Source organism: Hyposmocoma kahamanoa, unplaced genomic scaffold, assembly GCF_003589595.1.
Source record: "Hyposmocoma kahamanoa isolate Upper Pololo Valley unplaced genomic scaffold, ASM358959v1 97, whole genome shotgun sequence".
NCBI classification, from domain to species: domain Eukaryota; kingdom Metazoa; phylum Arthropoda; class Insecta; order Lepidoptera; family Cosmopterigidae; genus Hyposmocoma; species Hyposmocoma kahamanoa.
In genome coordinates this window covers 67,377-77,939 of record NW_020655294.1, presented here as the reverse complement: position 1 = coordinate 77,939, position 10,563 = coordinate 67,377, and positions in this window count along the sequence as shown.

Here is a 10,563-nt window from a genome sequence, read left to right as displayed (position 1 = left end):
AAAACAACGAGGATAAAGAAATATATAACAAGAAAAAAATATTCGTAATTATGAATCAACCATTACTCAAGAGCGAAGTATAATTGCGTATAGTACCTACATAGAATTAATTTATTTTGCAATGTTTCAAGAATATCAACAACAACAAAATGCAAGGTAAGTATTATAATGATACATACCTTGTTAATGACTGATGTTCCAGATCATAATCTGGAACATCAGTTATTATCACAGGCATGGAAACCAGCTACTCTCTTTTATCAACTATCTTGGTTACACGCATGAGCCAAATTTTGAAATATGCATGTCCCACTTATTCAGCTGCTCTGCAGTTATGTGAAGTAGTGGAAGATACATTACATTTGTTACTGGAATGTGTCCGGTACGAGCAACAGAGGGCGGCGTTGATGAGAGACCTGCGGATCAACCGAACATCCGGAGGTGCTCTAAGTTGTATACTAAGCAATCCCCACACGAAACAGGCAAAGACTGTTACTGTTTGTGGAATCAGCTCTCCAGCAGCACCGCCTAAAAATGTAAGTTATAGTCGAGGATATGATGGAACTGGCATATACATGGTACAAAAGTTCTTAAATTAATAAAGATTTAAAAAAAGTTCTTATTTAGCACTCTTTTCAGTTTTAAACTCTATTTTTTACCAGTGCTAACTCTTCTCATCTGGTTTGTAAACTTCAGTCTCTCCAATAGAATTGAAGCTATCAGCGCAAAAATGGCTTAACCGCCATTTAACCGCTCACGCGATGCGCTACCCCCACCTGCACGGCCCTTCAAGGATAGGATAAACCTACCGCAAAATGCTTCCAGAGACGCATGAATCGCGCAACGCTCTGTGGCGGCATGCGTCCACGACTGCATGTATCGCGTGAGCGGTTACTTTATGTTTCACAACATTAAATGATATTAAAGTACATGATTATTATACATTTGAATGCTATTTTCGTGTATAAATATATATATAAATATAAATATATGTATATATATTGGTAATATTTATATAATTACTAAATACAAAATAAAATTTGCTATTTTTTAATCCCTCATTATCTTTTATAATGTATTTCTTTTACACCTTTCTTGCGCTGATAGCCTCAATTAAGGGTTGTGTTTGCCAAAAACCTTTATTCTCCATTGCTTGATATAGCAGGATTGATTCTGCTACGCCATATTCCAACCTACCCAATACTATTTGAAGATAGGTGATTCTTTAAGTTAAGGAATTCTGCAAACAAAACGGTTCGGGGTTCAGGCATTCAGCGTTTACTCACCAAATCCCACACATTGACCGAAGAAGTAAACTACAAATAACGCTGAACATAAACGCGTGTATTCTATCTGATTGCTGAATTCTTTGAAGTGTACGTCGTAGGCCATTTTAGTAACTATTTCGACGGTGGTGTTTAGTTATTTGATCTCTGACTCTATGGGCTTCTTCATCTTATAGGATCTTGTCGGTGGCCACCAAACCGTCTCTACCCAACATTGATTAATATACCCAATACCTACTAATATATCTATAGGAACTTCTTGTGGGGTCATTTCTTTTATTATTGAGGTAAGCACAAAATGCGCAAATCTCATCAGTCTCTGCTGTTTCATTAGCGGCGTGAAAACTATAATATCTATGCCACTTGAAGTAGTTATAATACTTGTTTTTGTCCTGAATAATATCATTCATCTCTTTTGCTAGTTTGATGGGTTCCAAAACTGATGCATCTAAGTATATTCCTTCAGGTACGAATCTGAAAAACAATATGAGCACAAAAGCTTCTACACAAAATTCACATCGATCGAAGACAACTCTAAAAATGTTCAAATGATTGTGAACTGAAATTAACTGTCTAATGCAAAAAAACGTACAAGTGTAACGTGTGTAACGCGTGTGTGCGCTAAAAAGTGTACAAGTGTAAAAGTGTAGTGTAGCGAACTTATAGGGCGTTAAAATCGTATACAGAGCGTCATTCACGCTTTAGTCTTCGTTTGTTCGACTGACAGCGAAGCAAGCAAAATTAGAAAGTACTGCGATGACAATATTACAATTTAAATTCAACGTTTTAGCTTTTTCATATTCCTTTACATGTCATTACGTTTAAATAGGTTGACTTGGAATATTTTTTTCGTGGTTTTTGTATTAGACCCGTCGTCCATTTATTTGTAAGTCAATGGTTCTACTAATAAATCAACACACAAACCTAGTATAATTTGCACCCCCATAAACTATCGGCACAGCGTAGTGTTCTAAAGCTGTCAATAATTTCTCAGTAACATAATCTTCACACATTGAATTTTCAAAAGCCAAATAAAAATAATAATCTGATTCTACTAATGCATGACATTCTTCCTTAGTAGCTTTGGGACATTTGAGATTTCCACATCTCCCAAACACATCTATCTTCAATTTATATTTATCCAGCTCTTCCTTTAACTTTTGTACAAATTGTTCACGTTGGATCGGTGTGTCACAGTGTGACACGAACCATACTGCAGCTGTTTTCTTACTCTGCAATTTATTTCTTATAGCCTTACTTGTTGGTTTCATATCTTTGACATCCATCCAGTGCATATCTCTTTTAGGTCCTATGACATTACCTCCTTTGTTTCTTACTACAAAATATTTCAGTGTAGCGTTTGAATCAAATCTGTATGTCCAAGTCAAATTGAAAACTCCATCATAATGTAAAGGCATTGGATAGAATGCTGGAGGTTCATCACTCATAAAAACATATTTTTGATCTTCGGAACGCACAGGCGGCGGTTTACTGATATCAATGTTGAGCACATTAAACAGTAAAACGTCATAATCTGTTATATCACTAAAATAAGATTTGTTGTTTGTTACGAAACAATTTTGGAACTGACACTTCCTTTTTGTAAAATATCGTTGCTCCAAGTCTGTGAGTTGGAACGGTAAAATCTGTGGTGTAGTCCACATAAGCATGTAAATCAACGAGTGGTTCTTTTCGTTTCCCTTTACGTATACAATAAGAAGGAAAGTCACAATTAATGTAATTTTTTTCAGATTTGCTTTATCTTCATTGTTGCTTACAATCATTACAAATGTGTATTGCAAATTCTTCTTTTTTTTAATAACATTAAATAATGGTTACCAACAAGTGGTTACAGGAGCTTAGGATATTGTGCAATGTGGTTGGTAGACAGCATTGTTAAAATCACGGACCGTAGACGGATAAGCCTAGCGCAAGATCGTGGTGGATAAAAAGATGGGAGAGTATTGGTCTCCCATGCCAACAGTGAGTTCAATTGGCATGTGAATGAGATCTATTACTCATATGTGTACTTCAACTGTATAAAACATAATCGTAACTATTTATAAATAGTGAATATGATATTATGTTGCGTCAAAAGAATTTTATAACAGTCGAACAACCAACAGGAATGAAATAAAGATTTGAGTTATGCCTCCTTTCTCATCAAATACCTTTCATAAGGTAAGAAACGCTCTCACACAATGACAAAGTGAAATCATAACTCCCTTCCTATTTATAAAAAATAAAACAACAAGATTACAAATAAATGTCAATAGTCAAAGCGTCATTGTTTGGTGTACTTGTTACAAAAATACACGTTCGCATTAAAGTTTTTGTATTTGTTATCATTATTACTTGACTGTAATTTTTTCTTTTTCATAATACAACACAAGTGAGAACAGTAATATGTTTTTCTTTGTTATATACAATAATTATAAATAAACCAGTTAAACTATTAACTATTAAATTTCACACAAAGTCGTTAACTCGACGGTCTCATTTAAAATAATTTGTTTCCTTGAGTTTAAATCCTTATTTGAGTTCAGGTAATGAATCCTGGCCCAGCAGCCTTAGGGCGTTTGCGCACACTACATTAGATTCGTATCAGTTCCGAATACAAGAAATGACGGTCCGAAATATCACAGGTGTCCGAAGTGTCATTTTATCTCTAGAAGTACAAGCGATATTCGTATTTCCTCGGATTGGGGTCGGACTTAGTGCATAAGCGACATCCGAAGTAATTCCGAGTTTTCTAGATGTATATAGTCTCAGATTCGGAACGCAAACTCGCAGAGACACCATTTTGGGATCAGGTGTATGCTATTCCCTGCTATACGACAACAAGCTAGCACAGATCCTTCCCGTCTCAAAACAAATCTTGTCCTATGCAAGTAAGACTATTGCAAACACTATTGACAGTCACTCTTTATTCAAAAAAATTCAGACAAATGTTTAACTCGCGCTGAAAAGTTTTGCTCAAAGTTTTCACAACCAATTGTTACGATCATGATATAGTTTATTACATTTTCTTAATTTACTTTTTACTACTTTGTTCGGTTATATTTTTAATATACTGTTACTTGTTTTCAAAATGGTCTCCAGTTTTATTGTTGTATTTGGCGTAATAACTACTTTACACTGAGAGAGATTTCAAAATACAATTTGTGTACTGGAACAAAGTATAAAGTCGAGCAAATGATAAAAGTCAGGGCATAACAAGGAACCTTATTGCTAGGTAACAAAAGATAAAGACAATTAGTAGGCTTTGGCCGTAGTCCGCCGCGATGCTGGCCCAATGTGAGTTGAGGACTTCAACATCTCCTGAGGGTTGTAAACTTTCTTCGACTTGCAGATTTCATCACGATGGAAAACCTTCACCGATAAATAACGCACACACTCAACATAGCCCCGCACTAGGGAAACCCTATGTCGCGGGTGCCATGGACAGACTAATAGGCAACCACAAATTACATCCAAACTCATGAGAGAAATAAACGTAGACCATACAAATATTTCTCCCGGCCCCGGAATCGAACGTGGGACCTCTGCGTGGCAGTCCGCCATGGTAACCGTTCGGCCACGGGAGCAGTTGTAAAGTGCAGTTTCAAGTTCATGGTAAATTTTAAAAAAAACGCTCCTAAATTCAAAAAATGGATTTGAATCCACGGCCTCTGCTTGAGAGGCGGCAGGTCAAACAATTATGCAACCACGGCTGAATAATTATGAATAAAATAAATAAAATATTTAAAAAAAAATATTGTAGTAAGGGATTAAAAATATTTTATAAATTCCATACATTCCAAACCAGATGTTCACACTACGGAAAGTATTTGTTTTTATCTTTAAAATTAGTAAACTAATCAATAAACGTATTAATAATACAGATATTGCATGTTTCCCCTTCGACGCGATTCTAAATCTAATTCCTATCACATTATCGGATTTAAATTAATATTTGTTTTTCCACTTGACTGGTTCAACCGTGACCATAGGACCCGGTTCCAAGTCTGCAAGAATAGGTTATTCTACGAATAGGCCGTTTTAAGAATAGGTCTTTTGGCGAACAGGAAACTTTTTGCGAATAGGTTCTATGTCGACTAATTCGCTAATGGGTGTCGATAGAGTATTAACGGCAGAGTTTTGTGTTTGGCATTCTGGTAAAAGTTAAGAATAGCGGCTTATCAGTGGCTATCGATCATCGATCAACTTTTCAAGTTCCATTGCAATGTTTTGGTATTTTGTTCTTCAATGGCACATCGATGGCATATCGATGACGTAGTTTACTAATTATTCGACATAATTAGTAGAGTCATTTTTCATTTAGATTAGTACAGCCATTTCCATGGTACTTTTACTAAGGTAACATCGATCGTTAGTGATGGGACGAAGGGATGCCATCATTGCCATTCCACTGACATTCTATTCAGACTCAATTGCCATTGCAATAGCAGAATAAAACAAATATTATCATATTTAATTGCAATATAATCTCAGTGGAGTCCCAATGGAATCTCAATAAAAGTGATTAAAAAAAATGCATAATTGGGGCCCCGTACAAGGTCAGAAAAGTTGGTATATTTGAAAAAAAAACAAATTAAATCCGTACATAGTTTATTACAAGTGTTTATGTACTTCAACACCTAAGTACTAGATGATTCGTTTTAAGTAAAAACTAGCGCCTTATTCCATTTTTTTATCGTGCTGTCATGCTTATGCCTTCGTTTTATTTACCCTATATCTATTTTATTATGTAGATATTCCAGAATTTGGGTCGTTCAATCTTTATGTTTTGTACCTTTTAGACCCTGAGATCTCGAACACCGCTATAAAACGCTAGCTGATAAATCCACATTGGTTTTCCACAATGTACTACGGTAATGACGGCTATGCAGCCGCTACTGGTACCGCTATATTTATATCTCTGTGTCAAGGGACCAGAGACAGACTATTATAGTCAAAGTCAAAGTCAAAGTCAAAGATTATTTATTCCATAGGTAAAATAAATTTACACTTGAAAACGTCACATTTAAGGTACTGCTCGTTCACTACGCTGACCTCCCTGAGAAGAACGAGCAAGAAACTCTAGGGATTGCTCTTTTCAAATAAACTTAAATGCTATGGAATACATTTTGAATCAAATTTGTGTGGATTCTGGAGCCATGTCGTCTTTCCATACATCTTTATCTAACACGTAGTCTTCAATTTTGTAATATGATTTTTCGATCAAAATATTTATATTGTAGTATTTACGTACACCTACCTATAAGACTATAGATTTCTACTTGTTAAGACCCAGTTATACCTTTTGTGCCTCCTGTATTCATTTGTATTTGGGAACACTCATCTTCAATATTTCAAAACATGAGGTGAAGTTATATAAAAGCAGACTATAGCTCCAACTATGTACCTTTTGTACCAACCTCGTTGCCATAAAGTAACTTCAACATGTTACTAACGCTTCAATTATTTTCAATAAATTAACTAAATTAAATGAGATTGTTACAAGGACATACTTTAATATTACAATTGATAAAATGGCTTTTCAAACATTGCTTCTATCACCATCATCATCATTTCAGCCGAAAGACGTCCACTACTGATCATATACTTTCCCCAAAAAACGACACAACGTCCGGTTTTGAGCCGCTTGCATCCAGTGAATTCCCTGCAACCTTCACCGGCTCATCGGTCCACCTTGCGCAGGCTGCCTCTTCCGGTACACGACTGCCACTCGAGAACTCTTTGACCCCATCGGCTATCTGTTCTGCGAGCAATGTACCCCGCTCACCACCACTCCAGTTGAATACATTATAGGGCACATTTTACTTACGACCGTAATATGTTTAATTACTGTATTCTATCCAACTCACTGGAATATAAGGGCAGTCTTATCGATACTGAGAGTTAGTTACGAGTTTTTTGCATTCTCTAAAGATGTTCTAATACTATTGAAGGAAAACATCGTAATGAAACATCAAAAAGCTTCACAAGCCTATTGGACTTGCATGGTCGACTACGGCCATGGTATGACCTACTATGGTATAACCTTCTTCCTCCAAGAACATCTTTAGTAGAGCTTCTTGTGAAGGAGTTCATCCAAGGAAGAACTGCCACATTATCTATTTCTGCCGCCATGCAGTAATGTGAGCTTTATTGCTTTCTGGTTTTGAAGGTAAGGGTGCTGCTGAAATGGGAGGTACATGAGATTAATCGACTTATGTCTCAGGGTAACAGGCAAATCTCTGCAATATGTCGTTTGCCACCATGTGTACGACTTGTTCGTCCCGTCACTGGGCATTAAAAATCTCCTCCGACCCTATAATGAGTTGATCATCCTGATACTGGTTCAAGTCTCTCCACATTGTCAATGTATGCATAATCATGCTGTCATAATCCGTAGAAGTTAATTATTCAGGGCATTATCTACCTGCCAAAAACTGTTAATATGTGTGTACACACTTGTTACACCCGTTCGATTTTTGTCATTAAGAATAGCACAAAACGCACAAATTTCATCGGAATCTGCATTGTCGCTGGGCTTATGAAAACTATAATGTCTATGCCATTTAAAAAATTCATAGTATTTTTCCATATTCCTCACAGCGTCGTTAATTATTCTCGCAAGTTTTTGGGGTCCTAAAACATTGGCGTCCAAATATATTCCATCAGGCATGAATCTGGAAATTTATAACAGAATCAGAACACTTCAATTTAACGTTATATGAAATCTGAATTATCCCTACATTCAGGTGAATTTAACTTCGTATAATATCACACAAAGTACCAATACCTGCTTAGGTACCTCAGCCTACTTCATTTGAAAACAGACGTGACCTATACGTGCCCCTGGAAATAAAAAAACAAAGCCACGTGTGTCATATATTGGAAGTGCTTTTATTACACGAAAGTTATAAAACTAATACAGAATACATGGAACAAATCTGGATATATGTAAAATTTTATAATTAAGCAAAAAAAATTAAAGACTAATTTCGTTCGTTGAATCTTTAAACACTCCTGAAAAGTTGTCATTTTCCAAATATTCCCTTTGCCCTTCTTACACGAAGTGTTTTTGATGTATGATGATGGATGCGTTTTCATATTATTCTTAACTAAATGAAATATTAGCTATCATGATAAGTATCTAGGTACTTGTTTAAGGCTGTTATGTTAAATGTCAATTGAGAAAAAGTTAGCCAAAGAGGTACTGCCATCGTACCTATATCTGCAGCCAAGCAGGAAGTAATGTTAGCATTACTGCGTTCCAGTATTAAAGGATAAGGATTCAAGTGAAATTACAATCACGTGACTGGTTAAGTGTTACTTACAACCAAGTGCTCAACTTAGTCGTCCCCTTTACTTCTAATCATTAAGAAGGAAACAAAAAAAGGTGTGATAATAGAAACGTTTACGAACTATGTTTTATTGACCTTGTGTAATTTGCACCTCCATAAACAACCGGCACAACAAAGTTTTGTAAAGCTGTCAATAATTTTTCAGTGACATAATCTTCGCTCAAGGAATTTTCAAACGCCAAATAAAAATAGTAGTCTGATTCTAGTAAAGCGTCACATTCATCTTTAACAAGGCAAGTTTTATGTCCACACACTCCGAACACATCGACTTTTAGATTACGTAGAGCCAATTCGTCGTTTAGCTGCCAATATAATGCCTCACGGTGACCCTTTGTTTCGCAATGCGATACAAACCATGCTACAGCAATGCTTTTACTCTGCAGTTTTCTTTTTATGTATTTACTTGTTTGTTTCATATTGTTTATGCTTATCCATTTCATATTGATTTTGGGTCCTATTATTTCACCTCTTTTGTTTCTTACTACTAAATACCTGATGGTAGCATCAGAATCCAATTTGTATGTCCACGTCAAATTAAAAAAGTCGTCGTATATTTTTGTAATTGGAAAGGATACCGGAGATTCTGTACTCATAAAAACATATTTTTGCTTTTCCGATCTTTTAAGTGGCCATAGATTGTCCTTTATATCCATAACATTAAATAATATGACGTCGAAATCTCTAATATCATTGAAATATAATTTGTTGTCGGTAACAAAACAGTTTTGAAATTGACATTTTTTGTTGGTGAAGTAATTTTGCCCCATTTCTAGGAAAGAAAATGGAATAATCTGCGGCGTTGTCCATATGAGAATATATATCAACGAGTTATTCTTTACAATTCCTTTTACATTAAGTATGGAAAAATGCACGATGAGCACTTTAAAAATTGTTTGACACATTTTTTCCAAAATTTGCGAGATCAATTGATTTGAATGTGTATTTATGCAAATAGTTTCAAAAATATTTAATACCTTTTAGTTAGGTTTGATTCTTTATGACAATAAATATCACATCACTATGATCTTAAACTTCGCGTTCTGTTAAGCACGCAGCTAGCACAATACAACTTCAGCTATTTATCAATTGAGATATTGGAATGCAATGTATGTGGTCTGGATAATAATTTAAATAATAATCCATTCATATTGAAAATTTATGTTATTATATGAACAAGTGTCTACAGTTTAATTTGTGAAGTAATTGGACGCAAGCTTGCAGAATACAAACGGTAAAAACTAAAGTATGATAAAAGAAAGAATACTGACGACGTTCTGTTTTATTATTACCATTTATGCAATTGAAAAGAACAATTCGATGATTTACATGCTTATGTGGACAACTCCAGACATTCTGCCTTTCAATTATATGGAAATGGGACAACAATATTTCATCAATAGAAAGTGTTATTTCCAGAACTGTTACTTTACAAATGATAAATTGTATTTTAATGATGTAAGAGATTTTGACGTCGTGTTGTTCAATGCAATTAATCTAGAAAATTCTACAGTCCCTGTCAAGCGATCCAAAAAACAGAAATACGTTTTTGTAAGTGGTGAAACTCCAGCGTATTATCCAATACGTAAACATTTTGATGGGTTTTTCAATTTGACTTGGACGTACAAATTGAAGTCAGACGCTACTTGGAGATATTTGGTAGTCAGAAACAAAAAAGGTGAAATAATAGGACCTAAAATGGATATGCATTGGATGAACGTAAGAGATATGAAACCAACGAGTAAACATATAAAAAGTAAATTGCAGAAGAAACGGATTGCTGCTGCTTGGTTTGCGGCGCATTGTAACACCTACGGACATCGTGAAGTGTTTGTTCAGAATTTAAAGAATGAATTAGAAAAATATGACCTGAAAGTTGACAGTTTTGGTTTATGTGGAAATGCAGTCTGTCCCCGAGATTCCGA